Consider the following 26,844-nt stretch of genomic DNA (forward strand, 5'->3'; position numbering starts at 1 on the left):
TATTCTTTCTAGTTTATCTGCGTACACCCAGTATTGTTCCCCCTGTTGATGATGCTTATTATGCATTATGCTTGAACAAAAGATTACATGTAACCAAAACATTTAATGAAAATGGAAATATCTAAATATATAGTTGAAATTAAATGAAACAATGTATGTTGATGCTAATGCTATGGCATAATATATTCAATTTGCTGTGGGCCAGTGGCTCCCAAACTTTTTATAGTCCCGTACCCCTTCAAACATTCAACCATTCAACCTCTGTTGGGTTGTATTGGAGAGAGTCTCAGTCTTAAATCATTTTCCACACACAGTCTGTGCCTATGTTTATTTTTCATGCTAATGAGGGCCGAGAATCAACTTTCACATAGGTATGTGGTTGCAAAGGGCATCAGTGTCTTAACAGCGCGATTTGCCGAGGCAGGATACTCTGAGCGCAGCCCTATCCAGAAATCTGGCAGTAGCTTCTGATTAAATTCAATTTTCACAGAACCGCTTGTTGCAATTTTGATGAGGCTCTCTTGTTAAGTTATCGGTAAGTGGACTGGAGGCAGGGCATGAAAGGGATAATGTATCCAGTTGTTTGTGTCATCCGTTTCTGGAAAATATCTGCGTAATTGCGCACCCAACTCACTCAGGTGCTAAGCTATATCACATTTGACATTGTCCGTAAGCTTGAGTTCATTTGCACACACAAAATCATGAAATGATGGAAAAACCTGTGTGTTGTCCTTGTTAATGCAGATAGAGAAGAGCTCCAACCTATTAATCATAGACTCAATTTTGTCCCGAACAGTGAATATATTTGCGGATAGTCCTAGATTCAGATCATTCAGGTGAGAAAAAACATTAGCCAGATAGGCCAGTCGTGTGAGAAACTCATCATCATGCAAGCGGTCAGACAAGTGAAAATTATGGTCAGTAAAGAAAACTTTAAGCTTGTCTCTCAATTCCAAAAAAGTGTCAATACTTTGCCCCTTGATAACCAGCGTACTTCTGTATGTTGTAAAAGCGTTACATGGTCGCTGCCCATATCATTGCATAATGCAGAAAATACACGAGAGTTCAGGGGCCTTGCTTTAACAAAGTTAACCATTTTCACTGTAGTGTCCAAAACGTCTTTCAAGCTGTCAGGCATTCCCTTGGCAGCAAGAGCCTCTCGGTGAATGCTGCAGTTTACCCAAGTGGCCTCAGGAGCAACTGCTTGCACGTGTGTTACCACTCCACTATGTCTCCCTGTCATGGCTTTTGCGCCATCAGTACATATACCAACATATCTTGACCACCAAAGTCCATTTGATGTCACAAAGCTGTCCAGTACCTTAAAAATATCCTCTCCTGTTGTCCTGGTTTCCAGTGGTTTGCAGAAGAGGATGTCTTTCTTAATTGAACCCCGGAAAAACGTGACGGACATATACAAGGAGCTGTGCCATTCCCGCCACGTCTGTTGACTCATCCATCTGTAACGCATATAATTCACTGGCTTGTACGAAAGCAGTAATTGTTTCAAAATATCTCCTGCCATGTCACTGAAGCATCGTGAAACAGTGTTTGAAGAAGTCATTATCTGTATAGTTTTTTTGGCCTTTACCCCAGCATTGTCCCAGCCATATCCGCGGCAGCAGGAAGAATTAAGTAATCCACAATAGTATGGGGCTTGTCTGTCCTAGCCATTCGGTAGCTCACCATGTAAGACACTTCTAGCCCCTTCTTATGAATGGTATCTGTTGCTTTTATACATGTCTTACTACTCGAAAGTTGTCTTAATTCTCGCAAAAAAAACTGGCTCATTTTTCAAATTGGCATGTTTTGTTTCTAAATGTCTGCGCAAGAGTAAAGGTTTCATCGAGTTGTGAGAGAGTACTTTTTCACATATAACACACTGTGGCCGAGGAAAGGCACTACTCCCAATATAAGTGAACCCCAAATCAATGTAGTTCTCATCATATTTGCACGTCTTCGATGGTCCAATGTCTCTGCCTGTTGTTCGGTGCTTTCCAGGCTAAGGGGGCAGTAGCTCTTCGGCAGCATCAGATTCACAACTGTCAGTGTCCATGCTAATCAAATCAAAGTTTATTTGTCACGTGCGCCGAATACAACAGGTGTAGACCTTACAGGGAAATGCTTACTTACAGGCTCTAACCAATAGTGCGAAAAATGTGTGTGTGTGTGTGTGTGTGTGTGTGTGTGTGTGTGTGTGTGTGTGTGTGTGTGTGTGTGTGTGTGTGTGTGTGTGTGTGTGTGTGTGTGTATGTGCATGTGCATGTGTATGTGTATGTGTGTATGTGTGTATGTGTGTATGTGTGTGTGTGTGTGTGTGTGTGTGTGTGTGTGTGTGTGTGTGTGTGTGTGTGTGTGTGTGTGTGTGTGTGTGTGTGTGTGTGTGTGTGTGTAGTTAAGTTAAAAAATAAAACAGTAAAAATACATTTGCTAGCTGGTCTAACATCAAATGTAGAATTACTGATGCTAGCATTGGATGTCCTCGTGGAAGCAGAACAACTTGTGTCGACAGGTGCAGGTCTAGTACTGCTGGTAGTAGCAGTACTACCAGTAGAGCTGGTATGTTTCTCTATGTGCCATACCTTTTTTAACCATTAATCAATTTTCGAGCAAACGGAATGAGCAGCAGCTACGTTCGCCTACATGGTATTCCCGCGAGAGTGTAACGGTTAATGTGATCGGATGTCAATTATTTGACTAGGCTACCTGTATTTGATATTGTGTTGTTATTTTCCTGAACACTAGATGGTTTAATTTTATTTTTGGTAGTGAAACGAGGCTACTCAGGCGACAGAAAAACCTCACCCAAATGTATAACCCCGTTGGAAAATCTAAATGGACTGTTTGAAAATGTGAATCACATTTTTATTTGGTGTACCCCCGACGGCATTGTGCGTACCCCAGTTTGGGAAATCCTGCTGTGGGCTATTGTCTTAACAGTTTCGCTCAATTCATTCTTATCAACCTAGCAATTACGACACACCCCTCACTATTGTCATTGGTTGCACTGTTTGCCTACTACATAACCTGGTTCAAGCATTCATGACATTACCCTGAAGACGGCACAGTGATGCCGAAACGTTGGTGTTTTTTACCCAATAAATTACTGTGAGGTTACACATATGGAGTGTGCAACTCCTTGTTTTTATAGTTTATCAGGTCTTTAAGTTATTTTGATCCACAAAGGTCTCTTCTTAACATATTCACACTTTTTTTATTAACTGTTATTTGACTAAGCAAGTCAGTTAAGAATAAATTCTAATTTACAATGACGGCCTACCCCAGCCAAACCCTAACAACACTGGGCCAATTGTGCACCGCCCTAATCCGGTTGTGATACAGCCTGGAATTGTATCATCAGGTCTGTCCTACCAGTCAGGCTGGTTTGCGGACAGACTGTCATTGGTCTGGGGAATGGACCCACTCCCAGGCATTGGCTCACCGAAGAGGGAGGGATAGATGCAGTATCAGTGCATTAGACAGTCACTGATGGAAGAATTACAGGTACCTGGGAGATGCAGTGCCTTGGACCACTTCACCACTAGGGAGTCCAACTGAAAGACTAGCTGTTGTGAATGACAATGTGAACTGCATTTCTAACAACTAACCTGACCCATCCATAGTCCATCTAATTTGTTTCAATCTGATTAGGGTTAGATGATGTATCACATGCAGATTCATCATGTGTGTTCATTTGAAAATATAAACTCAGTGGCCAGCAGTCTCTCTCAACAGAGCAAAGGGACGACAGGCAAGTGACAATGGTTGTACCATAACATTTTTTGCTCTCAAATCCAGTAGATGGCAGTGTAACATGTATTTCAGCAGAAAAGATTCACAAATTAAATTTCAGACACTACGATCTGATCCACTATCATATGAAGGAATGCTCTCAGGGGATGAATCAAAATACATGTATTGCTTTTTAGGTAATCAGTAACTTCAATTACTTCTTGTTGCATCACATGGAACAACCTTGTCCACATCAACTCATGGCAAAACATCAGCATAGCAAAACACGTTACTAACAGTGACCATGGTTTTAGTACTGTTCTACTTGTGTAGTGGGAATTCAACACAAAAATACATTGAAATTCCTTACCCCAAGACACTTCAACTGATGACTACTCCGGAAAATAAATTAGCACTCTTATGCATAAATATGAATGATTTATTAATGGGACATACAAACAGGCTTATGTTTCGGCATTAACACCTTTATCAGAGCCTTGTGTAGGAAAAGGTAAGAGGCACCATAGCCTCTCAAGGGAGTGTCCCACGCGCCATGTCAATCAATCATGTAAAAATGATAGCAACTAGACATGGGCTATTAAAAACAAGTGTATGAGTAAATTGAGTATAATATTTTGGGGAATTTAAGTGCCTCAGTCAGTCAAGCACCTGATTCCTTTTTGTTATAGCTGGGCTGAAGCACGTTTACACTTGTTTTTTACGTTGAAAGATAATATTCCCCATAAACACACTGGACAACAGAATTAGCACAAAAGCGTTACGTTTATTATGGAATATGACACTAAGATCATATTTTCAGGGGGTCAGGATTCTTCTCCGGTGCTGGCTGGCTATGCCTATAGCGGGTCCTCCCAGGGGATTGGTTGCACGCCGTTTTCATCAGGTCTGTCCTACCAGTCAGGCTGGTTTGCGGACAGACTGTCATTGGTCTGGGGAATGGACCCACTCCCAGGCATTGGCTCACCGGAGAGGGAGGGATAGATGCAGTATCAGTGCATTAGACAGTCAGTGATGGAAGAATTACAGGTACCTGGGAAGATCCTTCTCCACCGCCTGAAATGGAGAATAAATAGTTGTGATGAATTGCATCCATGCAATTTTAGTTTCTCTCCTTATATGGATTTAATATAATTACATTTCATTTGTTAGGTAAGAGCTGAACCAGTATGCCTATCTGTGCGTATGACATCTCTAACACAAAGAAAGCTCAGATTCAAACTCCCATTCAAATCAAATTGTATTTGTCACATGCACCGAATACAACAGGTGTAATGCTCGTCGTTAGGTGGAAGAGAGGAGGACCAAAGCGCAGCGTGGTACGTTTCCATATTGAGGGGCAGCACCGGACTGAGGGGCAGCACCGGACTGAGGGGCAGCTCCGGACTGAGGGGCATCACCGGACTGAGGGGCAGCTCCGGACTGAGGGGCAGCTCATGGCTGGCTGGCGGCTCCTGGCTGGCTGGCGGCTCTGGCGGCTCCTGGCTGGCGGGCGGCTCTGGCGGCTCCTGGCTGGCGGGCGGCTCTGGCGGCTCCTGGCTGGCGGGCGGCTCTGGCGGCTCCTGACTGGTGGGCGGCTCTGGCGGCTCCTGACTGGCGGGCGGCTCTGGCGACTCCTGACTGACTGGCGGGCGGCTCTGGCGACTCCTGACTGGCGGGTGGCTCTGGCGGCTCCTGACTGACGGGCGACTCTAGCGGCTCAGGACAGACGGGCGGCTTTGAAGGCTCAGGACAGACGGGCAGCTCAGACGGCTCAGGACAGACGGGCAGCTCTGACGGCTCAGGACAGGCGGGCAGCTCTGAAGGCTCAGGACAGACGGGCAGCTCAGACGGCGCTGGGCAGACGGGCAGCTCAGACGGCGCTGGGCAGACAGGCAGCTCAGACGGCGCTGGGCAGACGGGCACACCTGTAGGGAGGAGACGGAGAGACAGCCTGGTGCGTGGGGCTGCCACAGGACCCACCAGGCTGGGGAGACCTACAGGAGGCTTGGTGTTAGGAGGAGGCACCTGAAGGACCGGGCTGTGGGGGAGCACTGGAGCTCTGGTGCGCAGCCTTGGCACCACTCCCCCAGGCTGGAATACTACTCTAGCCCGGACCTTCCAGAGTGCAGGCACAGGTTGAACCGGGCTGTGGGTGAGCACTGGAGATCTAGTGCCTACTACGCGCACCTCTCCCTTAGGCTCCACTCCCACATTTGCCCGGTACGAGCGGAGCGCAGGCATAGGACGCACTGCACCCTCCCAGCGCCCCGGAGACACAGCACGCAGAGCCGGCGCAGGATACCCTGGACCGAAACGGCATACCGGAGACCAGACACGCTGAGCAGGCACAATACGCCCTGGCTGGATGCCCACACTCACATGACACTTTCGGCGGGCTGCCCTATAGCGCACCGGGCTATGGGCACGCACTGGCAACACCGTGCGCTTAACCGCATAACACGGTGCCTGACCAGTAACGCGCTGCTTATAATAAGCACGAGGAGTGAGCTCAGGTCTGCTACCTGGCTTAGCCACACTCCTCTTTAGCCCCCCCCCCCCCCCCCCAAAAAAAAATTTCTGGGGCTGCCTCTCGTACCTGTCGCGCTGCCGTGCTGCCTCCTCATATCGCCGCCGCTCAGCTTTCGCTCCCTCCAGCTCAGCTTTGGGGCGACGATATTCCCCAGCCTGTGCCCAGGGTCCTTCTCCGTTTAAACTCTCCTCCCATGTCCAGGAGTCCTGAAATTGTGGCCGCTGCTGCTGCTGCTGTTGCTGCCCGTTACCACGCTGCTTGGTCCTTTTGTGGTGGGTGATTCTGTAACGCTCGTCATTAGGTGGAAGAGAGGAGGACCAAAGCGCAGCGTAGTACGTTTCCATATTTATTGGAAACACTTAACAACACGAACAAAACAATAAACAGAAAATGAAACTAACGACGCTACAGACCTGAACATGTGAACATACAGACAACGAAGAACGCAATGAACAGGAACAATCCACCACAAACAAACAGTGAGAAACAGCCTACCTTAATATGGCTCCCAATCAGAGACAATGACAAACACCTGCCTCTGATTGAGAACCATATTAAGCCAAACAATAAACCCAACATAGAAACACAAAACATAGAATGCCAACCCAGCTCACGTCCTGACCAACTAAACAAAGACTAAACAAAGGAAATAAGGTCAGGAACGTGACAACAGGATACAACAGAATACAACCTTACCATGAAAAGCTTACTTACAAGCCCTTAACCAACAATGCAGTTAAGAAAATAGAGTTAAGAAAATATTTACTAAATAAACTATGAAAAAACAAAAAATAGTTTAAAAAAAGTAACAAAATAAAATAACAATAATGAGGTTATATTCAGGGAGTACCGGTACCAAGTCAATGTGTGGAAGTACAGGTTAGTCGAGGTAATTTTGGCGTAAAGTAACTATGCATAGATAATAAACAGCGAGTAGCAGCAGTGTAAAAACAAAGGGGTGTCAATGCAAATAGTCCAGGTGGCCATTTGATTCATTGTTCAGCAGTCTTATGCCTAGTTATAAGGTTAAGGAGCTGTTAAGGAGCCTTTTGGACCTAGACTTGGCGCTTCATTGCCTTGCGGTAGCAGAGAGAACAGTTTATGACTTGGGTGACTGGAGTCTGACAATTTTTGGGGTCTTCCTATGACACCGCCTAGTATATAGGTCCTGGATGGCAAGAAGCTTGGCTCCAGTGATGTACTGGGCTGTACGCACTACCCTTTGTAGCGTCTTACGGTCAGATGCCGATCAGTTGCCATACCAGGTGGTGATGCAACCGGTCAGGATGCTCTCGATGGTGCAGCTGTAGAACTTTTTGAGGATCTGGGGACCCATGCTGAGGGGGAAAAAGCGTTGTTGTGCCCTCTTCACGACTTTCTTGGTGTGTGTGGACACCAAGGACACCGCTCCACTACAGCCCCGTTGATGTGAATGGGGGCGTGTTCAGCCCTCTTTTTCCTGTAGTCCACGATCATCTCCTTTGTCTTTCTAACGTTTAGGGAGAGGTTGTTGTCCTGGCACCACACGGCCAGGTTTCTAACGACCTCCCTATAGGCTGTCTCATTGTTGTTGGTGATCAGACCTACCACCGTTGTGTCGTCAGCAAACTTAATGATGCTGTTGGAGTCGTGCTTGGCCATGCAGTCGTGTGTGATCAGGGAGTACAGGAGGGGACTAAGCACGCACCCCTGAGGGGCCCCCGTGTTGAGGATCAGCGTGGCAGATGTGTTGTTGCCTACCCTTACCACCTGGGGGTGGCCCGTCAGGAAGTCCAGGATCCAGTTGCAGAGGGAGGTGTTTAGTCCCAGGATCCTTAGCTTAGTGATGAGCTTTGAGGGTACAATGGTGTTGAACGCTGAGCTGTAGTCAATGAACAGCATTCTCACATAGGTGTTCCTTTTGTCCAGGTGGAAAAGGGCAGTGTGGAGTGCGATTGAGATTGCGTCATCTGTGGATCTGTTTGGACGGTATGCGAATTGGAGTAGGTCTAGGGTTTCCGGGATTATGGTGTTGATGTGAGCCATGACCAGCCTTTCAAAGCACCGATGTGAGTGCTACGGGGTGGTAGTCATTTAGACAGGTTACCTTAGTGTTCTTGGGCACGGGGACTATGGTGGTCTGCTTAAAACATGTAGGTATTACAGACTCGGTCAGGGAGAGGTTGAAAATGTCAGTGAAGACACTTGCCAGTTGGTCCGCACATGCTCTGAGTACATGTCCTGGCTATCCGTCTGGCCCCGCGGCCCCCGGCCTTGTGAATGTTAACCTGTTTCGAGGTCTACAGAGAGTGTGATCACAGTCGTCCGTAACAGCTGGTGCTCTCATGCATGCTTCAGTGTTGCTTGCCTCGAAGTGAGCATAAAAGGCATTTAGCCCATCTGGTAGGCTCGGATCACTGGGCAGCTTGCGGCTGGGTTTCGCTTTGTAGTCCGTAATAGTTTGCGGTGTCTGCAAGCGTCATGTCAAAATAGGTTAGTTGATCACCAAATATGGCGTTTCGCTGAACAACGATTTTCATTTACTCCCGTAACTGCTGATACTTCCAAAAAAGTTCTAAAATTGTTTTTACAAGCAACTTAAAAAATGCCTCTTCGACACCTCCAATGTATCGAGCTGTTGTAGGCTAGACTTCCGACCTGTGCGTGGATGTAATGAGAGATTAGAGGTGCCGAATAGGCACTTTTTCGGTTGCTTGCACATTTTTATTTAGACCTTTTTTGGAAGTACATACTGGCTGTAACCGGGGGTAGATGAAGATTGTTGCTCAGCGAAACTCCATATTTGGTGATCAACTAACGTATTTTCACATTATAACTTGCTGACCACACCGCCCGCATTGCAAAATACTTTACACATACGTCATTTAATAATTTCACTCAAACTGCTCGCAAGCATCCGCGTAGCCCAGCGTTAATATAGAACTTAGTTCTATTTTTGACGTGTGATGTGCTGCAAGTCCCGCCTCTCCCATCTCCTCATTGGTTTTTAGGAGGATGTACCCAGGTGGGTGATTGAATGCTGAACTGAGGTCCACACTCCAGTCCAGTTGTTGGTGGTAATGCACCTTAAAGTTGGTTGCCAACCTCCATATAAAGTCCACAGAAGAAGACTGAAGGAGGAGAGATTACAAGAAACTAACTAGGTTTCCCCTTTTATCTTTGGATGAATTGTCGAGTAGAGAACACACGATTTTGTGTGACTCAAAATGGGTCAGAATTCTACAAAGATCCAGAAAAAAAGACCCTTCCTGTAAAATAACAACACAATGTTTATATCCCAGGACAAATTAGCTAGCAACAGCAAGCTAGCAAAAAAATATTTAAAAAATAAAAATAAAAAACAACAGCAAGCTAGCGAGCTAAATGTCCATGAATGTTTCTTGTGTTTGAACATGTCCCACAAATGAATATAGTTCAGAGTTCGTTTTGATATTTTAACCTGCGTGTCCTGATCACATCTGATGTGGATGGACAAAATCAACATGCGGATGCACGTGCCGGCCCGGTGTAATCAGCATGTACTGTAACGCTTGCAGAGCTGGTGAATGGGAGTTTTAATCGCAGCTTCCTCGGTGTTAGAGAGGTCTCTAACGCACATATACTGGTTCTGGTAAGAGCCATGACAGTAGCAGCTTGCTGTAGGGACATTATGAGATACGATGTCTGCCCAATATTCACATTGTCTGCGTGCTTGATAGAGGATCGCTGCCTGATCCCGATGCCAACACCCCGCTCATCATCACAATTTCACCACTACCAACAATTTTATGGTGTTGTGAGCACATGAAATGGTCACTAATGCATACTTTTCAGATGCAAAGTAACAAGGTATAATGTTAGGGAGGGTGATTCCAGGCCGAACCTGAGGTTATGGCTGAGTACTGCTGTCTCACATGGATGTGTCAGTTAGTCCATCATAGGCCTGTGCTGTAATTAGAGTCAATGTGTGAGAGTAAAAGTAATTCACTTACGCTGGGATCCCCCAACGGTCCATATCTCTTCATAACCTGGCCCTCTCTGTTGATAAGGAACTATAAAGCCAGAGAAAAGGAACTAAGGGATGGACATTTAAACTAATTCTGCATTTAACATCCCATTTCTAGCTGCAAAATCTGGTAATAATCAAAAGGTCTTGTTTTCAATTTGCTAACCCAACAATTCATGAATCCTAAAATAGACATATAATTAAAGCTACAATCCTTCATTTAAACAATGACAAAGTGGGCACCCTGCCACTGTTTTGGTTTAAAAGTAAGGGGATGGGCCTGGAAAAATGTAACCACTCAAATTCATAGACAGTGCTATGGATACAAAGATGGACCATCCATGATATCAACATGTATAGTTTTAATCATGTTTTGAGGCTATACAGTGTTTGTTTACATTTACATTGTTTACAAACAACGGCGTACACAAGCTTCTATTTTAGGGTTTGACAGTTGAACTATGCTAATGAGGCATTTATAAGCTATATTTTTCAAGAATCAATGGGTATATATAGTACCAGTCAAAAGTCTGGACTCACCTACTCATTCAAGGGTTTTTCTTTATTTTTACTATTTTCTTCTTTGTAGAATAATAGTGAAGACATCCAAGCTATGAAATAACACATATGGAATCATATAGTAACCAAGTGTTAAACAAATCAAAATATATTTTATATTTGAGATCCTTCAACCCTTTGCCTTGATGACAGCTTTGCACACTCTTGGCATTCTCTCAACCAGCTTCACCTGGAATGCTTTTCCAGTAGTCTTGAAGGAGTTCCCACATATGCTGAGACTTTGTTGGCTGCTTTTCCGTCACTCTGCGGTCCAATTCATCCCAAACCATCTCAATTGGGTTGAGGTTGGGTGATTGTAGTGGCCAGGTCATCTGATACAGCACCATCACTCTCCTTCTTGGTCAAATAGCCCTTACACAGCCTGGACGTGTGTTTTGTGTCATTGTCCTGTTGAAAAACAAATGATAGTCCTACTAAGTGCAAACCAGATGGGATGGCGTATCGCTGCAGAATGCTGTGGTAGCCATGCTGGTTAAGTCTGCCTTGAATTCTAAATAAATCACAGACACTGTCACCAGCAAAGCACCCCCACACCATCACACCTCCTCCATGTTTCACGGTGGGAACCACACATGCAGAGATCATTTGTTCACCTACACTGTGTCTCACAGAGATACGGCGGTTGGAACCAAAAATCTCAAATTTGGACTCATCAGACCAAAGGACAGATTTCCACCGGTCTAATGTTCATTGCTCGTGTTTCTTGACCCAAGCAAGTCTCTTCTTATTGGTGTCATTTAGTAGTGGTTTCTTTGCAGCAATTCGACCATGAATGCCTGATTCACGCAGTCTCCTCTGAACAGCTGAGGTTGAGATGTGTCTGTTACATTAATTCTGTGAAGCATTTATTTGGGCTGTAATCTGAGGTGCAGTTAACTCTAATGAACTTATCCTCTGCAGCAGAGGTAACTCTGGGTCTTCCTTTCCTGTGGCGGTCCTCATGAGAGCCAGTTTCATCATAGAGCTTGATGGTTTTTGCGACTGCACTTGAAGAAACTTGAAAAGTTCTTGAAATTTTCCGGATTGACTGCACTTTATGTCTTAAAGCAGGGGTGTCAAACATATGGCCCGCGGGCCGGAACCGGCCCCCAAGGAGGTTCGATCAGGCCCGCAGGATAATTTGAAAGTGGAAAAAATGCATAAAAGACATGGAATTAATATTTTTAATTCGCTGCAATTCATGGATTATCCGCTAAGGGGCGCACTCTTTCCATCAGAGTAGAAGACATGCGCCATCTGCTGCTTGTTACGACGTTGTTAATACCTTGGTCTCTACCTCTCCGCTACACCCTCATTAGCCAAAATGTCGTTATCCAAACGGAGAAAAGTAGATAAGGAGTGTAGAATTTTCAAAGAAAAATGGACCACGTCCTATTTATTTACAGAGATGCACGGAAAACCTTCGTGCTTGGTGTGTTTGCAACAAGTTTCGGTATTGAAGGAATATAATATTCGACGCCACTACAAGACTCATCACAGCGAAAAATATGACGGCTTGCAAGGACAACTGAGAAGAGATAAGATTAACGAATTGCTGGCGGGTCTGAGGAAACAGCAGTCAACTTTCATCCAGAGCCGAGAAGTCAGTGAAGCAGCGGGTAAAAGCCAGCTACCTAATTGCTAGCGAAATAGCATTAGCATCGAAGCCGTATTCCGACGGTGACTTTGTTAAACGATGATATTTTTCAGTACCAATTAAAGTTTTGTGCCTTTGTACAATCAGTGGGATCAGTTGCAATGCATATTTGTGAATGATAAAAGTAAATTGCACATTTGTCTAAGGAAATATGAGGTGTTTCATGAAATGTTTTGTAAAAGGATAGTTCATTAAATTTCATTATTTTCCTAATGTTCTTGTGCTTCTTTACACCAAAACAAAGGAAAGACATGATATTTTGGTTATTTATAGCAGAGTATGGTATAATTTTAATGGTCCGGCCCACTTGACATCTCCCTAGGCCGTATGTGGCCCACGATGCGAAATGAGTTTGACACCCCTGTCTTAAAGTAATGATAGACTGTCGTTTCTGTTTGCTTATTTGAGCTGTTCTTGCCATAATATGGATAGGGCTATCTTCTGTGTACCACCCCTACAGTACCTTGTCACAACACAATGCGCTTGAGCCAATCAGTTAAGAACGAAAGAAATTCCACAAATGAACTTTTAACAAGGCACACCTGTTAATTGAAATGCATTCCAGGTGACTACTTCATGAAGCTGGTTGAGAGAATTTCAATTTTTATTTATCCTTTATTTAACTAGGTAAGTCAGTTATTAAGAACAAATTCTTATTTACAATGACGGCCTACCATAAAGCAAAAAGCCTCCTGGGGCTGGGATTAAAAATTCCAAAAGGGGCTGGGATTAAAAATATATATAAATATAGGACAAAATATAGGACAAAACCCGACGAGAGACAACACTACATAACATAGCAAGACAGCAACACATGACAACAAGGCATGGCAGCAAAACAACATGACAACTACATGGTAGCAACACAACATGGTAGCACCACAAAATATGGTACAAACATTATTGGGCACAAACAACAGCACAAAGGGAAAGAAGGTAGAGACAACAATACATCACGCAAAGCAGCCACAACTGTCAGTAAGTGTCCATGATTGAGTCTTCGACTGAAGAGATTGAGATAAAACTGTCCAGTTTGAGTGTTTGTTGCAGCTCGTTCCAGTCGCTAGCTGCAGAAAACTGAAAAGAGGAGTGACCCAGGGATGCGTGTGCTTTGGGGACCTTTAACAGAATGTGACTGGCAGAACAGGTGCAGTATGTGGAGAATGAGGGCTGCAGTAGATATCTCAGATAGGGGGGAGTGAGGCCTAAGAGGGTTTTAAAAATAAGCATCAACCAGTGGGTCTTGCAACGGGTATACAGAGATGACCAGTTTGCAGAGGAGTATAGAGTGCAGTGATGTGTCCTATAAGGAGCATTGGTGGCAAATCTGATGGCCGAATGGTAAAGAACATCTAGCCGCTCGAGAGCACCCTTACCCGCCGATCTATAAATTATGTCTCCGCAATCTAGCATGGTTAGGATGGTCATCTGAATTAGGGTTAGTTTGTCAGCTGGGGTGAAATAGAAGTGATTACAATAGAGGAAACCAAGTCTAGATTTAACTTTAGCCTGCAGCTTTGATATATATATATATATATGTGCTGACAGTGTACCGTCTAGCCATACTCCCAAGCACTTGTGCGAGGTGACTACCTCAAGCTCTAAACCCTCAGAGGTAGTAATCGCACATGTGGGGAGAGGGGCATTCTTCTTGCCAAACCACATGACCTTTGTTTTGGAGGTGTTCAGAACATGGTTAAGGGCAGAGAAAGCTTGTTGGACACTAAAAGTTACTGGCCAGCTGAGTATAAGACTGTATCATCTGCATATAAATGGATGAAAAAGCTTCCTACTGCCTGAGCTATGTTGTTGATGTAAATTGAGAAGTGCGTGGGGCCTAGGATTGAGCCTTGGGGTACTCCCTTGGTGACAGGCAGTGGCTGAAACAGCAGATTTTCTGACTTCATACACTGCACTCTTTGAGAGAGGTAGTTAGCAAACCAGGCCAAAGACCCCTCAGAGACACCAATACTCTTTAGCTGGCCCACAAGAATGGAATGGTCTACCGTATCAAAATCTTTGGCCAAGTCAATAAAAATAGCAGCACAACATTGTTTGAGAATCAAGGGCAATGGTGACATCATTGAGGACCTTTAAGGTTGCAGTGACACATCCATAACCTGAGCGGAAACCAGATTGCATACCAGAGAGAATACTATAGACATCAAGAAAGCCAGTCGGTTAATTATTGACGGTTAATTAAGTTTTTCCAACACTTTTTGATAAACAGGGCAAAATAGAAATAGGCCTATAACAGTTAGGCTCAGCTTGATATGTGTGTGCAAAGCTCTCATCAAGGCAAAGGGTGGCTACTTTGAAGAATCTCAAATATAAAATATATTTAGATTTGTTTAACACTTTTTTTTGGTTACTACATGATTCCATATGTGTTATTTCATAGTTTTGATGTCTTCACTATTTTATACATTTTAGAAAATTGTAAAAATAAATAAAAACCCTTGATTGATTAGGTGTGCCCAAACTTTCCCTGGTAGTGTACATAGAAAAATCATGAGCTGGCGCACACCCAGAAAAATTATTTTGTGTGGAGGTGCTGACTAACGGTGAATAAACTATAAACTATAAAAATAAAGAGAGTCGCACACTCCATATATAAACTCCCAGTAATTTATTGGATAAATCACCAACGCTTCGGCATCACTGTGCCTTCTTCAGGTGATGCCGAAACGTTGGTGATTTAACCAATAAATTACTGGGAGTTTATATATGGAGTGTGTGACGCTCTTTATTTTTATGGTACTGTACATTTCGCGTTCATTTAAAGTCAAAAATGGATTTAGCAATTAAGGATTCTAGCTTTAAGTTTGTATTTGTATTACTCTAGGCCCAGAAAGACCACGATAATACGACTACCTAATTCGTTTTTTTGTAAACAAAAATGGACATAGGCCAGGGGTATTCAAGCAGGGATCCGAGGAGGTACAGTAGGGGGTCCTAGAAATTTGCATTTTTATTTATTTATTTTATTTATTAATATCGCTATCAACAGAATAAACACATTTTAATTACATACCTACAGTAGAGAATATGATCATTTCTTTCTAATGATGTCAACTTTATTTCTTTACTCCTAATATTGAGCAAATTACACTCATTAGAGCCAATTACTCTCACTGGAGTACCTGACATAGGCTTTGAAAAAGCCCCCGTGAATAGGCTACCAGTGTGGCAAGTGCCGCTGGCTGCTGGTAAGCTTTCTTGACTTGGACATACATTTTTGCCAACCGATGGCTAACCTTTTTTTCAACCAGTTAAACAGCTGCTCTTAGTGAAAATACAGTGTATTCAGAAAGTATTCAGAACCCTTCACTTTTTCCACATTTTGTTACATTACAGCCTTATTCTAAGATTGATTAAATAACCCCCCCCCCCCTCAATCTATACATAATACCCCATAATGACAAAGCTTAAACAGGTTTTCTGAAATTTTTGCAATAAGGCTGTAAAGTACCAAAATGTGGAAAAAGTCTGAATATTTTCCAAATGCACTATATGTTTGGAGTTAGCCTATTAGCTAGAAAGGTATGTTAGAGTTTACACTTCCTCTTCCAATTATAATGTGGGGAGGTCAAAATAATAAAAAAATATCTACCAAATCTATTCATTTTAAAATATTGACTACTTTTCCTTGCCGTTATCATTCACTTGATGATAAGACGCAAAAAATAAATGCTCTGTCAACGTATGATTGGGGTCCCTGGGCAAGAAAAGGTTGAAGAACCCTGACATAGGTTATAACGTTGAACTCGATGGGCATGGCACTGAGCAACCTTTTCTTTCACGAGGGATATAATCTTGGCACAAAACTCTGGGTTACTCCAACTCAGCTGTGTCAACTTGTTCTGATGGGATTGTTCTGATGACTAATAAGAAATAAATATATACCTTAGTGAAATTCCACTTGATGCCACTGATGAGAAAAAAAACAAGATCATTAGATGAAGCAATCATTAACACAGTGACAATAACCAAACTCATATACGTTACATTTAGAACATCTACTTATATACTGCATATAAGCCATTATACTTATCTGAGCAGTAGTAAGCAGTTGTAAATAATTAGATATCATGTGTTTTAAATCTTAACATATTTTCTATGTATGGTCCAAAAAATAATCATATGTGATGAGTCTAACCACTCCATTAGTAACACACCTCTCCAGAAATTCTCCACTTACTTTCCCAGGAAGCTTCTCCCCTTGGGCTGCTCCTTCAGCCACTTCCACACGGGGTGGGCGTTGGGCCCGTTCACATTGATCTTACTGAACATTGGGAAATGAGCATTGTAGGACTTGGCAAAACTCTTGATCTGAGATTCAGTGCCAGGTTCCTACAATTAACACAAAATATACCATTGTAATAACATAATAATAATAATGTTGTAAAAATGCTTTAGGTGTAGACTTGAGACTTTATATAAATAAAAATGAGATGTAGCTACCTGTCTCCCGAACTGGTTGGAGGGGAAGGCCAGGATGCGTAAACCTTTCTCAGCGTACTTCGCGTGCATCTCCGCAAACTGAGAGTAGTTTACTGGGGTTTTACCTCATCTAGAGGCAACATTGACGATGATAACAACGTCACCCCTACACAAACACACACATTAAAACACAGGAGATAACACACACATTAAAACACAGGAGATAACACACACATTAAAACACAGGAGATAACAGGTTCAGGGCTTTTGGAAGGGGTATGGTGAATGATATATAACATGATTGTGGTTATTTAGTAGGGCCGGGAACTAAACCAGTATCGCGATACTCGTTAGTATAGTGGCAAGGAAACACTTGTTTAGGAAAACAGTCCTAATGTTGGAAACAAACATCATTATGTTCTCATCCTGAGTCACATTTATTTTCCAAGCTATAGCACACAACATTTAACATACAGCAGGTTTTTAAAGGACCAAAGAGTTGTTTTAATTTTTGCCATGAAAAATAATAAATACTGGTATCGTCACAGCACTATTATATAGTATTTTGGAATGCTGAGTAACTTCTTCCACCCTCTCACCTGTATTTCTCGAGGGATACCTCGTTGCCATCAATATCCTTTGCAGAGAAGTCATAAATAGACGAGGCCGTCTGCCAGTCCTCTGTCGGAGCGGACTGGGAAGGAAGAGAATAAAAGAAGAGAGTGAGTCAATATGAATGTGTGTCCTGTTAAGCTGCCTCATACATCGTTTTAGAGAAATTGGCAGTACGTCCATCCGGCCTCACAACCGCAGACCAAGTGTAACCACGTCAGCTCAGGACCTTCACATTCAGCTTCTTCACCTGTGGAATTGTCTGGGGGTGGACTCATTCTGATTGGCTGGGCCTGGCTCACCAGTGGGTGGCTGGCTGCCAAGTGGGTGGGCCAGTCATGTGAAATCCATAGATTAGGGCCTAATGAATTTATTTCAATTAACTGATTTACTCATATTAATTGTAACTCAGTAAAATCTTTGAAATTGTTGCAATTATATTTTAGTTCAATATCATTTCATAACATCTTTAGAACAATATGGTATAGAATAGAAACAACAGATGTACTTATGTTTGCATTTTCTAAGCAAAAGAGGATCTGAGAATCAGTCTTTTCATATGAGGGTGGTGGTGTCAGGCAATGCCTTATATAACATGCCTGACAGTGGTAGGCAACAGAATTGATTCAGTAGAGGTAATTTCACCATTCTGATAAGGTGAAGCCAGAGGAAATATGAACCCTTCACAATGTTTCAACTTTACCACTCACTGATGTCATCTAACAAACAAGGTAAATCATATGGCCTACTCACTGATAAGATGGATATAAAGGAAGGTTCTGACACCATACAGCAGGGATCGTCAACTAGATTCGGCTGGAACATAATTACAAATCATTTGTAGACCGCAAATTGACAGCAAGAAGCCCAAACAGATACAATATTTGACTAAAACAATTATTTCAAAACTTGCTTACATTTGAATACGGTCATATACACCGAGTGTACAAAACATTAGGAACGCATATTTACATGACATAGATGGCAGGTCAAAGCTATGATCCCTTATTGATTTCACCTGTTAAATCCACTTCAAATCAGTGTAGATGAAGGGGAGGAGACAAGTTAAAGAAGGATTTTTAAGCCTTGAGACATGTATTTTGTATGTGTGTCATTCAGAGGGTGAATGGGCAAGACAAAATATTTAAGTGACATTGAGCGGGGTATGGTAACAGGTGCAAGGCGGACCGGTTTGAGTGTGTCAAGAACTGCAACGCTGCTGGGTTTTTCCACACTCAATAGTTTCCCGTGTGTATCAAGAATGGTCCACCATCCAAAGGACATCCAGCCAACTTGACACAACTATGGGAAGCATTGGAGTCAATATGGGCCAGCATCCCTGTGGAACACTTTCGAGACCTTGTAGAGTCCATGCTCCGACAAATTGAGGCTGCTCTGAGGGCAAAAGGGGGTGCAATTCAATATTAGGAAAGTGTTACTAATGTTTTGTACACTAAGTGTATATGTATTTCTATTTCTATTATGCGTGGGAATACTTTGGAACAGATTTCTAGAAAACTTGGGGGACCAAATAAAAATCACCAATGGGCCGCCAGTTGGGGAACCCTGCCATATAGCCTACCCTCTGTATACCCCGATACCAAATAAATATCTCAACTAAAAACCAGCCAGATGATACTTGTACATATTTTTTCAAATTTACAGACACAATATCTTTCAACACCCTGTATTTCCATAGCTTTTTCACAGACATCAAAGTATGAGTGCATCATCCAGAGTATAATGACATACTAAAACACAAACTGCTAAATTGTCCTAATATGCACTGTAGGTTAGGCCACTTTGCTGATAGCAGGTTATCAGTACAAACCAGAAGGGCAGTGGAAGCAATGGTTTCATGACACATCCGGTGTCCCCAGTTAATCTAATGTAGCAGGGGTGAAATAAAGTCCCCCGTAAACAAGAAAAGGCAACAACAATACAATAGCTACAATCAACAAAGTTAGACACACTTGGAATTCAGTAAACTAATAATCTACATGTGTTTTTTATTAGATAGCTAACGGTAAATGTTATAATATCAAATTCGTTCTGAATATGACTAATTAGTCCTTTATACATCATTAATAAATACAATACCATCACAAGAAGGACTCCACAGCTTTCCAATGTCCCAAATATCAAGGCACGATTAATTTGCCACATTTTGTAACAACTAGATTGATGTAGCAATACATGGCTACATAAATATGGGTTTGTTGGTTGTGAACAAAAATAATGATAGAGGCCTGTAGTGGGTATTACCATTGGCTGTGCCATTGAGGGCATCCACCATTTTTATGTAGTCTAGGGATTTATATCACAGATTAGTCATAAAAATCTTTGTTCATATTTTCCAGAAAATCTACCAAGATTCAATACCGGGAATAAATCATATTTATCCCGAGAAATTCCTTAAAAATCGCACCAAGGGTTCTCCCAAAATAAAAACAAACATTCTCTGCACCAAGTGCAGCAAGTGAAACTGATATTTAGTATGATAGAGTAACTTTGATCACCAATGACATTGTGATATGTGAAACAGGCCTTTCATAAATTCAGAGCGTTATCATGTTCCTCAATTGATTCAGCGCATTTCAGCAGTAGACCTAGGCTATCTCGACACAGAGAGCACCCCGAGTAGGCTATAGCGTTGTCGAAGCATACAAAACGTGTAGCTGCAGTCAAATGACCAAAGTTGCTGAAGTTGCTAGTAGTTATGTTGCGTTTGATAACGGAGCGCTGAGGCATGCGTTGAAATCGCTAAGGAGCCAACCTCAAAGCAGTGTGCCGAAAATGGCGCCGACAGACAGGGCTGCCGTGCTTCTAGCTCTTAGGAAACTTTGCAGTATTCTGTTTTTTCATGTTATTTCTTACATTATTAGCCCATCATTTATTGGGTGTTATATCATACAGCCGGAAATAACTTTTGGATATCAGAGCAGCGGTAACTCACCAGCATTAAAACCAGGAATACAAGTTTCCCGAATCTGATTTTTTGTTCGTACCCCCCAGGGCAATTGAACTGATACCAGAGGCTGACCCAAAACACCGCCGGCGGAGGAGAGGTACTCGGAGTGGTCTTCTAGTCTGACTCAGGAGGCGAGCACACCACCCACAGCAAAGGTAAGCAAAGGTAACTGAACTAAATTACTATCTCCCCTTAGCACTCACTTCTGTCATCATGAAGTGCTTTGAGAGACTAGTCAAAGATCATATCCCCTCTACCTTACCTGACACCCTAGACCCACTGAAATGTTCTTACCGCCCAAGTAGATCCACAGACGATGCAATCGCCATCGTACTGCACACTGCCCTATCCCATCAGGACAAGAGGATTACCAATGTAAGAAGGCTGTTCATTGACTATAGCTCAGCATTCAACACCATAGTACCCTCCAAGCTCATCATTAAGCTCGAGGCCCTGGGTCTGAACCCCGCCTTGTGCAACTTTGTCCTGGACTTCCTGATGGGCCGCCCCCAGGTGGTGAAGGTAGGAAACAACACCTCCACTTTGCTGATGCTCAATACTGGGGCCCACAAGGTTGCGTGCTCAGCCTCCTCCTGTACTCCCTGTTCACCCATGACTGCGTGGCCACACACGCCTCCAACTCAATCATCAAGTTTGCAGACGACACAACAGTACAGTCGTGGCCAAAAGTTTTGGGAATGACACAAATATTAATTTCCACAAAGTTTACTGCTTCAGTGTCTTTAGATATTTTTGTCAGATGTTACTATGGAATACTGAAGTATAATTACAAGCATTTCATAAGTGTCAAAGGCTTTCATTGACAATTACATGAAGTTGATGCAAAGAGTCAATATTTGCAGTGTTGACCCTTCTTTTTCAAGACCTCTGCAATCCTCCCTGGCATGCTGTCAATTAACTTCTGGGCCACATCCTGACTGATGGCAGCCCATTCTTGCATAATCAATGCTTGGAGTTTGTCAGAATTTGTGGGATTTGTTTGTCCACCTGCCTCTTGAGTATTGACCACAAGTTCTCAATGGGATTAAGGTCTGGGGAGTTTCCTGGCCATGGACCCAAAATATCGATGTTTTGTTCTTCGAGCCACTTAGTTATCACTTTTGCCTTATGGCAAGGTGCTCCATCATGCTGGAAAAGGCATTATTCGTCACCAAACTGTTCGTGGATGGTTGGGAGAAGTTGCTCTCGGAGGATGTGTTGGTGCTACTCTTTATTCATGGCTGTGTTCTTAGGCAAAATTGTGAGTGAGCCCACTCCCTTGGCTGAGAAGCAACCCCACACACGAATGGTCTCAGGATGCTTTACTGTTGGCATGACACAGGGCTGATGGTAGCACTCACCTTGTCTTCTCCGGACAAGCTTTTTTCCGGATGCCCCAAACAATCGGAAAGGTGCTTCATCAGAGAAAATGACTTTACCCCAGTCCTCAGCAGTCCAATTCCTGTACCTTTTGCAAAATATCAGTCTGTCCCTGATGTTTTTCCTGGAGAGAAGTGGCTTCTTTGCTGCCCTTCTTGACACCAGGCCATCCTCCAAAAGTCTTCACCTCACTGTGTGTGCAGATGCACTCACACCTGCCTGCTGCAATTCCTGAGCAAGCTCTGTACTGGTCGTTCCCCGATCCCGCAGCTGAATCAACTTTAGGAGATGGTCCTGGCGCTTGCTGGACTTTCTTGGGCGCCCTGAAGACTTCTTCACAACAATTGAACCGCTTTCCTTGAAGTTCTTGATGATCCGATAAATGATTGATTTAGGTGCAATCTTACTGGCAGCAATATCCTTGCTTGTGAAGCCCTTTTCGTGCAAAGCAATGATGACGGCACATGCTTCCTTGCAGGTAACCATAATTGACAGAGGAAGAACAATGAATCAAAGCACCACCCTCCTTTTGAAGCTTCCAGTCTGTTATTCAAACTCAATCAGCATGACAGAGTGATCTCCAGCCTTGTCCTCGTCAACACTCACACCTGTGTTAACGAGAGAATCCCTGACATGTCAGCTGGTCCTTTTGTGGGAGGGCTGAAATGCAGTGGAAATGTTTTTGGGGGATTCAGTTCATTTGCATGGCAAAGAGGGACTTTGCATTTAACTGCAATTCATCTGAACACTCTTCATAACATTCTGGAATATATGCAAATTGCCATCATACAAACTGAGGCAGCAGACTTTGTGAAAATTTATATTTGTGTCATTCTCAAAACTGATTACCAATGACGAGACAGCCTATAGGGAGGAGGTGAGGCCCCTGGGAGTGTGGTGTCAGGAAAATAACCTCTCACCCAACGTAAACAAAACAAAGGAGCTGATCGTGGGCTTCAGGAAATAGCAGAGGGAGCACCCCCCTACCCACATCGACAGGACCACAGTGAAGAAGGTGGAAATGTTCAACTTCCTCGGCGTACACCACTGACAAACTGAAATGGTCCACCCACACAGACAGTGTGGTGAAGAAAGCGCAACAGTGCCTGTTCAACCTCAGGAGGTTGAAGAAATTTGTCTTGGCACCTAGAACCCTCACAAACTTTTACAGATGCACAATTGAGAGCATCCTGTCGGGCTGTATCACCGCCTGGTACGGCAACTTCACCGCCCTCAACCGCAGGGCTCTCCAGAGGGTGGTGCGGTCTGCCCAACGCATCACCGGGGGCAAACTACCTGTCATCCAGAAAACCTACAGCACCCGATGTCACAGGAGGCCAAAAAGATCATCAAGGACAACAACCACCCGAGCCAAATTATGAAAGACAAGCATTGGGATTTTGAATTCTGTAAAGTGAGTGTCGAAGAGAGGAAAATTATTGCTGGCTTATCAACAATGACAAGCCACCGGGGTCTGACAACTTGAATGGAAAATTACTAAGGATAATAGCGGACGATATTGCCACTCCTATCATCAATCTCATATCAAACTTTATTTGTCACATGCGCCGAGTACAATAAGTATAGACCTTAACGTGAAATGCTTACTTACAAGCCCTTAACCAACAGTGCAGGTCAAGAAGAGTTAAGAAAATATTTAACAAATAAACTAAAGTAAAAAATAATAAAAAGTAACACAATAAAATAACAATAACGAGACTATATACAGGGGGTACCTGTCACGACTTCCGCCGAAGTCGGCCCTTCTCCTTATTCGGGTGGTGTTCGGCGGTCGACGTCACCGGCTTTCTAGTCACCACCGATCCATTTTTCAGTTTCGTTTTGTTTTGTCTGTATTACACACACCTGGTTTATATTCCCCTATTATGTTCCCTATTTAACCCTCTGTCATACATTTCTGTTCTGTCCGTGATTGTTTGTTTCGTTAGTGGTTGTTGTTGGTGCATGTGTGTTTGTTATATTCCCTATGAGGAATTTTTGCTTGTATTTTGAGTAAACGCCGTTGTTTTGCTCAACACCCGTGTCCTGCGCTTGACTCCGCTACCTCTCTGCACACAATCCCTGACAGTACCGATACCAAGTCAGTGTGTGGGGGTACAGGTTAGTTGAGGTAATTTGTACATGTAGGTAGGGGTGAAGGCATTATGCATAGATAATAAACAACGAGTAGCAGCAGTGTACAAAACAAATGGGGGGGAAAGGGGGGGATCAATGGAAATAGTCTGGTGGCCATTTAATTAATTGTTCAGCAGTCTTATGGCTTGGGTGTAGAAGCTGTTTAAGGAGCCTTTTGGTCCGAGACTTGGCGCTCCGGTACCGCTTGCCGTGCGGTAGCAGAGAAAACAGTCTATGACTTGGGTGACTGGAGTCTCTGACAATTTTATGGGCTTTCCTCTGACACCGCCTATTATATAGGTCCTGGATGGCAGGAAGCTTGGCCCCAGTGATGTACTGGGCTGTACGCACTAACCTCTGTAGTGCCTTACGGTCAGATGCCAAGCAGTTGCCATACCAGGCGGTGATGCAACCCGTCAGGATGCTCTCGATGGTACAGCTGTAGAACTTTTTGAGGATCTGGGGACCCATGCCAAATCTTTTTAGTCTCCTGAGGGGGAATAGGTTTTGTTGTGCCCTCTCATGATTGTCTTGGTGTGTTTGGAGCATGATAGTTCGTTGGTGACGTGGGACACCAAGGAACTTGAGACTCTCGACCCGCTCCACTACAGCCCCGTCGATTTTAATGGGGGCCTGTTCGGCCCGCCTTTTGCTGTAGCCCACGATCAGCTCCTTTGTCTTGCTCATGTTGAGGGAGAGGTTGCTTTCCTGGCACCACACTGCCAGTTCTCTGACCTCCTCCCTATAGGCTGTCTCATTGTTGTCGGTGATCAGGCCTACCACCGTTGTGTCGTCAGCAAACTTAATGGTGGTGTTGGAGTCGTGTTTGGCCACGCAGTCGTCGGTGACCAGGGAGTACAGGAGGGGACTATGTACACACCCCTGAGCGGCCCCAGTGTTGAGGATCAGCGTAGCAGACGTGTTGTTGCTTACCCTTACCACCTGGGGGCGGCCCGTCAGGAAGTCCAGGATCCAGTTGCAGAGGGAGGTGTTTAGTCCCAGGGTCCTTAGCTTAGTGATGAGCTCGTGGGCACAATGGTGTTGAATACTAAGCTGTAGTCAATGAACAGCATTCTCACATAGGTGTTCCTTTTGTCCAGGTGGAAAAGGGCAGTGTGGATTGCGATTGAGATTGCGTCATCTGTAGGTCTGTTTGGGCGGTATGCGATTTGGAGTGGGTCTAGGGTGTCCGGAAGGATGCTGTTGATGTGAGCCATGACCAGCCTTTCAAAGCACTTTATGGCTACCGACATGAGTGCTACGGGGCAGTAATCATTGAGGCAGATTACTTTCGCTTCCTTGGGCACAGGGACTATGGTGGTCTGCTTGAAACATGTAGGTATTACAGACTCGGTCAGGGAGAGGTTGAAAATGTCAGTGAAGACACTTGCCTGTTGGTCCGTGCATGCTTTGAGTACACGTCCTGGTAATCCGTCTGGCCCCACGGATTTGTGAATGTTGACCTGTTTAAAGGTCTCGCTCACATCGGCTACGGAGAGCGTTATCACACAGTAATCCAGAACAGCTTGTGCTCTCATGCTGTAGCATCCGAAGTATCCGCGTCGTCTGACCTCTTCCATATTGAGTGAGTCACTGGCACTTCCTGCTTTAGTTTTTGCTTGTAAGCAGGAATCAGGAGGATAGAATTATGGTCAGATTTGCCAAATAGACGGCGAAGGAGAGCTTTGTATGCATCTCTGTGTGTGAAGTAAAGGTTGTCAAGAATATTTTTCTCCTCTGGTTGCACATGTGACATGCTGGTAAAAATTAGGTAAAATTGATTTAAGTTTTCCTGCATTTAAGACCCCGGCCGCTAGAAGCGCCGCTTCTGGATGAACATTTTCTTGCTTGCTTATGGCCTTATAGAGTTGGTTGAGTGTGGTCTTAGTGCCCGCATCGGTCTGTAGTGGCAAGTAGACGGCTACGAACAATATAGATGAGAACTCTCTTGGTAGATAGTGTGGTCTACAGCTTATCATAAGGTACTCTACCTCAGGCCAGCAATACCTCGAGACATCTTTAATTTTAGATATCGCTCACCAACTGTTATTGACAAATAGACGCACACCCCCAACCTTTGTCTTACCAGACGCAGCTTCTCTGTTCTGCCGATGCATGGAAAATCCCGCCAGTTCTATATTATCCGTGTCGTCGTTCAGTCACGACTCGGTGAAACATAAGATATTACAGTTTTTAATGTCCCGTTGGTAGGATAATCTTAATCGTAGATCATCCATTTTATTTTCCAATGATTGCACGTTAGACAGTAGGACGGATGGCAGTGGGAGTTTACTCGCTTGCTTACGGATTCTCAGAAGGCAGTCCGATCTGCTCCCCCTTTTCCTCCGCCTTTTCTTCACGCAAATGACGGTGATTTGGGCCTGTTCCCGGGAAAGCAGTATATCCTTCTCGTCAGACTCGTTAAAGGACAAAACTTCTTCCAGTTCACGGTGAGTAGTTGCTGTTCTGATGTCTAGAAGTTATTTCGGTCATAAGAGACGGTAGCAGCAACATTATGTACAAAATAAGTTAAAAAATAAGTTACAAACAATGCAAAAAAACAAACAAAATAGCACAGTTGGTTAGGAGCATGTAAAACATCAGCCATCCAAATAGCAGAACAATCAGTCTGTTACCAACCCTTACTAAAGTTTTGGGAAAAATGATGTTTGACCAGATAGAATGCTATTTTAGAGTTTAAAAAATGGAAGACTTATAGGGAAGGACATGTCAGCAAGCACAGCACCTACACAAATGACTAATGATTGGCTGAGAGCAATTGATGTTAAAAAGATTGTGGGAGCTGTCTTGTTAGACTTTAGTGCGGCATTTGACATTAT

General features: G+C 43.7%; 1 pseudogene; it reads right to left on the minus strand.

The window, feature by feature from the left end:
* Positions 1–4,496: 4,496 nt before the first annotated feature.
* The window catches only part of LOC129810854 (phospholipid hydroperoxide glutathione peroxidase-like), a 33,848-nt pseudogene continuing 11,500 nt past the window's right edge, over positions 4,497–26,844 (minus strand).

Source organism: Salvelinus fontinalis, chromosome 14 (genome assembly GCF_029448725.1).
Source record: "Salvelinus fontinalis isolate EN_2023a chromosome 14, ASM2944872v1, whole genome shotgun sequence".
NCBI lineage: Eukaryota > Metazoa > Chordata > Actinopteri > Salmoniformes > Salmonidae > Salvelinus > Salvelinus fontinalis.